Source organism: Bidens hawaiensis, unplaced genomic scaffold (genome assembly GCF_021521415.1).
Source record: "Bidens hawaiensis isolate Kalapana, Puna unplaced genomic scaffold, B.hawaiensis_p1.1 tig00016275_1, whole genome shotgun sequence".
Taxonomy (NCBI): Eukaryota; Viridiplantae; Streptophyta; class Magnoliopsida; order Asterales; family Asteraceae; genus Bidens; species Bidens hawaiensis.
In genome coordinates, this window is record NW_027492490.1 from 501,474 (window position 1) to 510,722 (window position 9,249).

The following is a 9,249-nucleotide window of genomic DNA, read 5'->3' on the forward strand; positions in this document are numbered from 1 at the left end:
GTTTTGTTTCTTGCTCCTTGCCTCCTCACGTGAAGTGAAGTCAAGCCCACGAATATTGTGAAGGCCCATAAACCAAAACACAAAAATTGATTTTGTGTACTGTGCATTATGGGAACCCAAAAAGAAAGATTATAACATATCTTTTTTTTTCTTTTAAATATTATGATAATAATAGTAATAAATCCCATGAAGATTAGTATTGTTGTCGAGTTTTCTCATGGGCAAAAAATACCCCAACACGACACAACAACTTTCAATCTCTGAGGAAGAAAAGGAAACGATTAATTAGTGGTCGTGAAGGACCTGACCGATTTAGCGCAATGACGTTAGTTAGGTCAGAAATGTAAAGGATGGCATGGATGGAGGTGGAGTGATTCAATGGTGTAGGGAAGTATCACACAGAGGTAGGAGACAAAATAACCATGGTCCAATAACATCTTGTACAACTTCATAAGCCACATGTACAAACCATGATGCAACAAAATCTTTGAAATTGTTATATATATATATAATTATATACATACGGTACCTTTTTATTGCATATGATGCATAATTATTTATATATATATACATTGTGTAGCATGATACATAATAACTTAACTATATTACGTAATATCACATGTAATTATCTACATGAATTGCATAATATTGTACGTAATTAGTTATATATATGTTATGTAATATTACATGTAATTATTTACATAATATGTAATATTAAACGTGATTTAATGCAGATTTATGTTGAAATACATCCCCTCGAGTGTATGTTAATTCCCTAAGAAGTTTATTAAAAAGAGTCCATAAGAAGTATTTAGAAATGAGAGTGCATAACAAGTTTTGAAAAGTAAACAAAGTGAGCCCACCCCAATACTATAAAACTCACATACTTCACACAACCAAAACCACCCCTCAAATCGTTAACCTAAATGGCATATGAATCGAAACTCGCCATGGCGAAAACAGTTGTTTCCACCATCGGATCCGTTGCCGCAGCGTCGATGGTTGTTCGCAGCGTTGCTCATGATTACTTGCCTCCTGAATTCCAAGACTATCTTTATTTCAGCTTCCGTGGTTTCATCAACAAGTTATTCGGACAGTTGACCATGGTGATATACGAAGTCGATGGTATTCAAGAAAACGAAATGTATAACGCCACGACGCAATACCTAAGCTCCTGAAATTCTCCAATTTCCTGATGTCCCACGTTTGAAGATCACTAAAAACCCTAGTGAGAAAAACATCAATGTTGCAATAGAAATCAGCGATCGGTTTGTTGATGTATACAATGGAGTCAAATTCAAGTGGTCTTTGGTTTCTAGGAAGCTACCGACGAAAGAATATTACAATTATGACGATATGGGGGGATATACCAGCAGAACGGATCAACAATCGTTTGAATTGACGTTTAATCGAAAACAGAAGGATCTAGCGGTGAATGAATACTTTCCATTCATACTTAATCACGTGGAAACAAGGAACGAGAAGAGAAAACAGTGAAGTTATTCACTGTTGATGTGTCCCAAAGAACAGTGTGGACGTCAGTGAATCTAGACCATCCGGCCACATTTGCCACGCTGGCGATGGAGACTGATGTGAAGGAGAAGGTGATGAAGGATTTGGATCGGTTTGTTGAGAGGAGAGAGTATTATCGAAAAGTTGGAAAGGCGTGGAAGAGAGGGTACCTGTTGTATGGTCCACCCGGGACGGGTAAATCAACTATGATCGCAGCCATAGCGAATTACTTGAACTTTGACATATATGATTTGGAGTTAACGGACGTTACTTCTAACTGGGAGTTGCGGAGATTGTTAGCGGCAACATCAAACCGGTCGATATTGGTTCTTGAGGACATTGATTGCTCAGTGGAGTTGCATGATCGTGAGGACGCAAAAGCGGCTACAGATATAGTTCAAGAAATCGTACAAGGTGGCTATCATAGAGTTACGTTATCAGGATTCCTAAACTTTATCGATGGTTTATGGTCAAGTTGTGGTGATGAGAGACTCATCATATTCACCACAAACAGGAAAGACAAACTCGACCCTGCACTGCTTCGACTAGGTCGAATGGACGTTCACATCAACATGTCATACTGCACCCCGAGTGGGTTCAAATTGCTAGCATCCAAGTATCTTGGTATCACATCACACAATCTTTTTGAAGAAATTGAGCATTTGATTAGGGAGGTGGAGGTTACCCCGGCTGAAGTAGCCGAGCAGCTACTCCAGGAAGATGATCCAGAAATTGCTCTTGGTGGCCTGATTGAGTTTTTTGATGAGAAGAAGAAGGCAGTGAAAGAAAAGGCAAAAAAGAAGCAAAAAAGAATTGGCTGCAAAAGAGAGTGAAAAAGATGTTACAATATAATCAAATGGTAATATCCATACTTTCGATAAATGTGTGTGTAATATTATAACTTTATAAGTTCTAAAATAAGATTGATATCTATGAATTCCCAGCTATGTTAATGAAAAATAGAAATAAATTTGTATTGTTTATTTTCTTTTTCGAGTTTATAATTCACTCGATTAATGAAATTTTAAAATAAATATATAAAAATGCTAAATTACATTATGTATCCCTAATGTTGAGTAAATTTCAAACTTTTCTTCAAGAATGTTTTAACTTTTAAACTAAACAATCAATCAACATCTTGGTTTCTTAACATACTCCCTCCGTCCCATTATAAGTGTCATAGTTTGATTTTTCAAGTCTTTTTTTTTTAACTTTGATCGACAATATTTTTGTTTGTGTTATATAATAATTAATGTAAAATATATGAATGGATTGAGATTTAAATGTATTTTAAATTGATATAATTTTCATAAGTATTATATGACACGAACAAAAATATTTACGGTCAAAGTTGCAAAATAAAGACTTGAAAAGTCAAACTAAGACACTTATAATGGGACGGAGGGAGTACAATTTATCAATTTGAGATGTCTTCTAAGATGCTGATAGAGTCTAGAATCTGGACTCAAACAAACGATCCAATTACTTAAACATAATAACCCGGTTCAAGATGGGAGGTCTCCGATTACCCAATTCGAGATGGGAAGTCTCCGATACAAGGTTAAAGAAAACCTAATACTTTGATAATAATAAACATTGATATCCTCCTCACTATAACAAAAGATATATAAGCACTAGTAGAATAATAACTTACCATAAACTTTAGCTATCCTTTATTAATAGAATAATAACCGGTCCTAAATATTAGCTACTCATTAACCTCCTCTCCCCTCTTTTAATAATTGATTTGACCAAGATACGGGACCGTATCAATACATCCCGGTCGAATAAACGACTTGTCCTCAAGTCGAAAATATGATAGTTGTGCCAAGCGATCAACCATTCAATTATAGGCTGACCCGCTTCATATATCCATCCATAAGCTAGAGAAGATTGTGAAGGCCGTGCGATTTCCTTGACTTTTGCATCTACACCCCACTGGAGCGAACCGCGATTTAGGTGACTATGATCACGCGTGTCCCCTGTAATTGCAGTTGGTTGTTCAGCGGTATTCTTTTCCTCTTCCCTTAATTCCAACAGTTTGCATGTTAGGAATCGCCTGTTCTTCACATAATCAGTTACACGTGGAAGGATTTTAGGAGTGGATTGCGATGACTGAGTAACAACCGATAAGTTAGGTTTGAAGGCAGGTGTTGCTATTGGTTTTCTGTTGGGCTTTGCATGGCCAACTTTGGACTCAGATTCAACTTATGGCATTAGGTTCATCAGATTTAATTTCCAAAATCTAATGATGATTTTTCTGGTTATAAGAGTTGACCATCTCGCCTATTTTGTCGCCCATTAAACTGTCCTTCGCCCCCATGTTCTTTCGATCCTTATCTGCTGTTTCACAATAGTTGCCATCTCTTATCATCTGGGACTTGATTTCTGCAACGTCACCCCTCAATCGTGAGAGTGTGGTGTCGAGCTTGGCGACGATGGCTGTCAATTGAGTGGCGATTTGATCCGACGTAAGACTGCTACCACCGCAAAATCTGGAAACAAACAAACGATCCAATTACTGAAACATAATAACCCGATTCGAGATGGGAGGTCTTCGATTACCCAATTCGAGATGGGAAGTCTCCGATACAAGGTTAAAGAAAACCTAATACTTTGATTATAATAAACATTGACATCCTCCTCACTATAACAAAAGATATATATAAGCACTAGTAGAATAATAACTTACCCTAAACTTTAGCTACCCTTTATTAATAGAATAATAACCGGTCCTAAATATTAGCTACTCATTAACCCCCTCTCCCCTCTTTTAATAATTGATTTGACCAAGATATGGGACCGTATCAGATGCACTCTTCAGTGTCTTCTCCAAAGCCCCGCACCATAATGTACATGAATGTACGTTTGTCTAATACTCAGCAAGGTAATGTCGGAGAAACATTAATTTCGGCGAAAATGAGGGGGGGGGGGTTGAAATAACTGTTATGCCATCACGTGACCACTACAAGACCAAACGTAATGATAAAATTTAACGGGGTTATGGCCGAAGGATAAAACTTGTTGGATTTGTAAACATAAAGAACAATACATATCAAGGACATACAATTAAATCTGATACAAATATAAATGACGATCTCAATTTTATCTTAGAGGACTACATTGATTCAAGATTGAACCCATTAAATGAAACATAATAAATAGGCATGAATCACAAAAACTGAACCAAGTTGAGAAACAAGGTCAACCGAGCAAAGCAAGTGCAGATCACTAAAACTGCCTTACAATTTATTGGTCTCCCTTCTAAATAAAAATTAAAGAAGAGATGCCTTAATTAATTATAGGATAAATTTTCATCATATTTCATCTCCTAAACCACTTAAGTAATTTCGCCTTATATTTCTCAATTTCAGCATCCTTGGCGTTCGAATACGAATAGAGCATTATGACATCATAAGGTGTCGTCTGGATGATGTTCTGTACTTAGGTTTCCATCCTAGGATGCTTGTTTTAAGAATACTAGCTGACCCGAAAAAACCCATAACTTTTACTTTTTTTTATATATTTTTTAACATGTTTTCTCTTATTCCTCTTTCGCTTCTTTGTGTTGCCCTTGGCACCGCTTTCAAACCTTCCTGCACCTGTTGCATTGCACGCATATATAAACAGAATTTAGGACATTTTAGCATCAGTATAATATACGCATACATAAATAGACATTTAGATCGAACCTTCATGTGTCCATCATAATTACTAGAATGGGGATGGGGATGGGGGGATACGAGACTCTTGACAAATATACTAGCATGCATATAGCGTCCAGCACTGGACACATGTTTACCATCATCAACACTGTACACATGAGTATGCGAGTCTTGCCTGTCCTCCACCACCACCAAGTGTGCAATATCATGCTTGCTCTCACAATATTTATCATTATATATTTCTCACTTGTTGTTTTTCATTACCCATTTCCTACGAGGCAAAGGGTCCAAATCGTCATACGGGGCAAATTATGCCTGGTTGTCGTATAAGCATAGACATTCTTCTACAACCCCAGCATGCAGTCGTTTACATCACCATCGACAACACATTCAAATTCTTCATGTGTAGGTTGAGGAATTTCTCTAAATTCATTTGTAGATGCACTCATAAACCAATGAAGTGCTCCACCACACAAGACACCATTTATTTCATCCAAGCACTTATACTTGACTTCACCAATGGGTTTCCAAGTATTTGATTTCAATGTCAAGACATGAAAGCGGGTTCGCTGTTCCTCGTAAGCTTCCCTAAACCCTACAACAACCTTGTAATCATCGGCGGAAGAGTCATAACCAAAACCCCACAATACTACGCTTCTGAGTCTAAAGCAGTCAAGAGGCAGGCCATAGGGCGGTGTTGGCAGTCTCTTGAGCTCTCTAGTCAAAGGATTGGTTACTACAAGTTCAACATCCGTAGTAGAAAGGCATGCTAGGCCATTACATGAGCCAACAAAATATGATTTATTTCGGAACAACTCGGAATGCTCATCTAAAGTTACCAAGAAACCGATCCTTCTATGTCCAAGTTGACGATTGTCACGATCACTTTGGTAAGCATGATTCAATTGATCTTTAACAAAACAGGTTTTGGTTTCTTGAAAATACCCAATTTGTGCACCTCTAATGAGAATGATCCCATGTATTCTTTATGAGAATTATTGAAAGAAATGTAAATCTCGCTTGCTTGCTCCAGTATTGGCAATTGTGTGTAGGTTAGAAATATAATAGTGCGGTATAGACTATTTAACTGTTGGCAAATATAATTATGCCTTGTGTAATTCATGAATAATAAACTACTTGCATGTCTCGCTTTTATTAAAATGGATCGATGTAGCGCGATGAGTGTGGTGTGCTTTGTGGACTTGCGAAATTCGATTACAGACGACTGATCTTGGGACATCTAACATAATGAGCCAATAATATACAAGTGGTGAGTCACCACTTGTATCGGCTCATTAGGTTAGACGTCCCAAGATTAATAAATCGTGTTACCGGTGCCAAAATGCTTGATTCGGCATCGCTACCCAGTGCCATTTGCTCATCCTAGTGGTAGCGACACACTTTAATCTAAAATCCGAATAATCATTTATTTAACTATCTTAAACATACAAGTCATCAATTGGCAATGTGAGGTCCCAAATAATTTCCAGGTGTAAATACTTCAACCCGACACAAGGTTAACAAAACCATGTTCTCGCCACAACGCATGATGGGGAAATTTCTAGTTTATAATTAAATAAAGACTAAATTACTTAAAACGTATTGTTATTCGACCACCCAACTCATTTTACCCGGGAATATAATTATCTCCGCTTCCTATTTGTTCTTTAGAGTTTTCATATAATCTTAAAAACAATATTAATCGGCATCTACCTCTGATTCATTCTTGGGTCTTGGATGGGCTAAACTTTTATGTTCTGGAGTCCGGACACTGGTTCACAGTTCACCAAGTCAATTGGGCTCATCACACATCTTCATTAACCATTTAATGTCCAAAAACATAAAAAATTCCAGCTCACTTTTATACTTGACAATTGACATGTCCAACACATACGAAAAAAATAATAAAAAATAAAAAATTATTGTCTCCTAACTCACCTTTTGATTTTTCGACTGTACTGGAACTGATATAAAATTCACAACTGGAATCAATGAGTTACAATTTAATTAGCTTTGAATCATTATATCAGTTAACAATATATTGTTTCGTATAACATTCAAGTTATGTGGCTAAGTTGTTTGCAAGTTGCAATAATGATGGTTTGGAGAGCATAGAAGATGCCCGGTTTCGAGTCTTGCAAGTGGTAAAGGTGAACATCACATGTTGAGAAACGCAATCAATTTAACAGACAGGTTTATGCACCTGATTTATCTCTCACGTGATCGATTTGATGATGGTGTGAATCAATTAAGCACTAAATCAGAACAATTTCATTCTTTTCGATGTCTTGTTTCTTTTCACTCTCTTTCGCAGCCAATTCCTCTTGTACTTTTGCTTTTTCTTTGGCCTCTTGGTTCTCTTTCTTCTTCAAATGACAAAAATCAACGAGCCCATCGAGAGCAATGTTTGGATCATCGTCCTTGAGTAGTTGCTCTGCTATTTCGGCCGGGGTAATCTCCACCTCACCAATCAAATCCTCGATTTCTTCAAAAAGTTTGTGTTGAGTGATCCAAAGATAGTTAGACGCAAGCAGTCTAAATCCACACGCGGTGCAGTACGACATGTTAATGTGAACATCCATGCGACCAGGTCGAAGGAGCGCAGGGTCAAGTTTGTCTTTCCGGTTTGTGATAAATATGGTGATTCTTTCGTCACCACAACTTGACCATAAACCATCGATAAAGTTAAGGAATCCCGATAAAGTAACCCCTTGTTCTACATGGTAACCACGCGATCCATACTGGTAATTTGGGTAGTTTTCTTGAACTAAGGGTATACCCGCTTCTACATCCGCTCTATCATGCAACTCTGCTGAGCAATCAATGTCCTCTACCACCAGTATTGACCGGTTAGCCGTAGCCACCAACAACCTCCGCATATCACAGTTGGATCTAATGTCAGCCAACTCCAAGTCATATATATCAAATTTTAAGTAATTCGCCATGGCTGTGATAAGGCTTGATTCCCCGTCCCAGGCGGACCATATAACAGGTACCCTCTCTTCCATGCCTTTCCGACTTTCTTATAATACTCTCTCCTTTGTATAAACCTATCCAGATCCTTCATCACCTTCTCCTTCATATCGGTATCCATCGCCAGCGTGGCAAATGTCGCAGGATGGTCTAGATTTACCGATGTCCACACCGATCTTTGGTACGTATCAACGGTGAATAGCTTCACCGTCTTCTCTTCTTGTTTCCTTTCTTTGGTTGTGTTAATTATGAACGGCAAATACTCGTTCAACGCCAGATCTTTGTGTTTGCGATGAAACATGAGTTCCAACGATCTTTGATCCGATCTACTCGTAGATCCATTCACATTATCATAATTGTGATATTCTATCGTCGGATGCTTCTTAGAAACCAAACACCACTTGAACTTGATTCCTTTAAATACATCTATAAACTCATCATTGATTTCCATGGCAACATTAATGTTTTTCTCGCTAGAGATTTTAGTGATCTTCAAACGATGGATATCAGGAGATATTAAGGAGCCAAGGTAGAGTTCGGTGGCCTTATAGATCTCGTTTTCTTGAAACCCCTCAAACTCGTAGATCACCATTGTCAACTGTCTGGATAACTTGTTGATGAAATTGCGGAGGCCAAAATAGAGGTAGTCTTGGAACTCAGAAGGCAAGTATTCACGAGCAACGCTGCGAGCAACCATTGCGGCTGCGGCAACAGACCCGATGGTGGAAACAATGGTTTTTGCCATGGCTATTTTGGATTGAGTTGATGAAGACATGTTTAAACTGAAGTGTTGTGTTTTAGGTATGGAAATGGAAATCAAGGGGTGGTTTTAACTTTTTATTGTAGAAACGATGTGGGATTTATAGCATGTGGGTGCGTTGACTTTGTTATCTTTTGAGAAATACAAGTGGCCCAATCGAAGTAATATAATATCTTACAAGTTTATAATTTTTTCAAAGTTTGCTTTTAAAATGATATTCATTATAAACTAAGATATGTGATTAATTATCTGACGGATCTAAGCCATTTTGTAACAAGAATGCAATCTACTATGCAGATGTCATCAAATTTTGCAATTGAAATTGAAATAATTAATGTC

The 9,249-nt window shown here is 37.6% G+C and overlaps 2 pseudogenes; one reads left to right on the forward strand and one right to left on the reverse strand.

The window, feature by feature from the left end:
• Positions 1-915: 915 nt before the first annotated feature.
• On the forward strand, positions 916-2,364 carry LOC143551245 (AAA-ATPase At3g50940 pseudogene; annotated as a pseudogene).
• Positions 2,365-7,252: 4,888 nt separating this feature from the next.
• On the reverse strand, positions 7,253-8,938 carry LOC143551257 (AAA-ATPase At3g50940 pseudogene; annotated as a pseudogene).
• Positions 8,939-9,249: the final 311 nt, after the last annotated feature.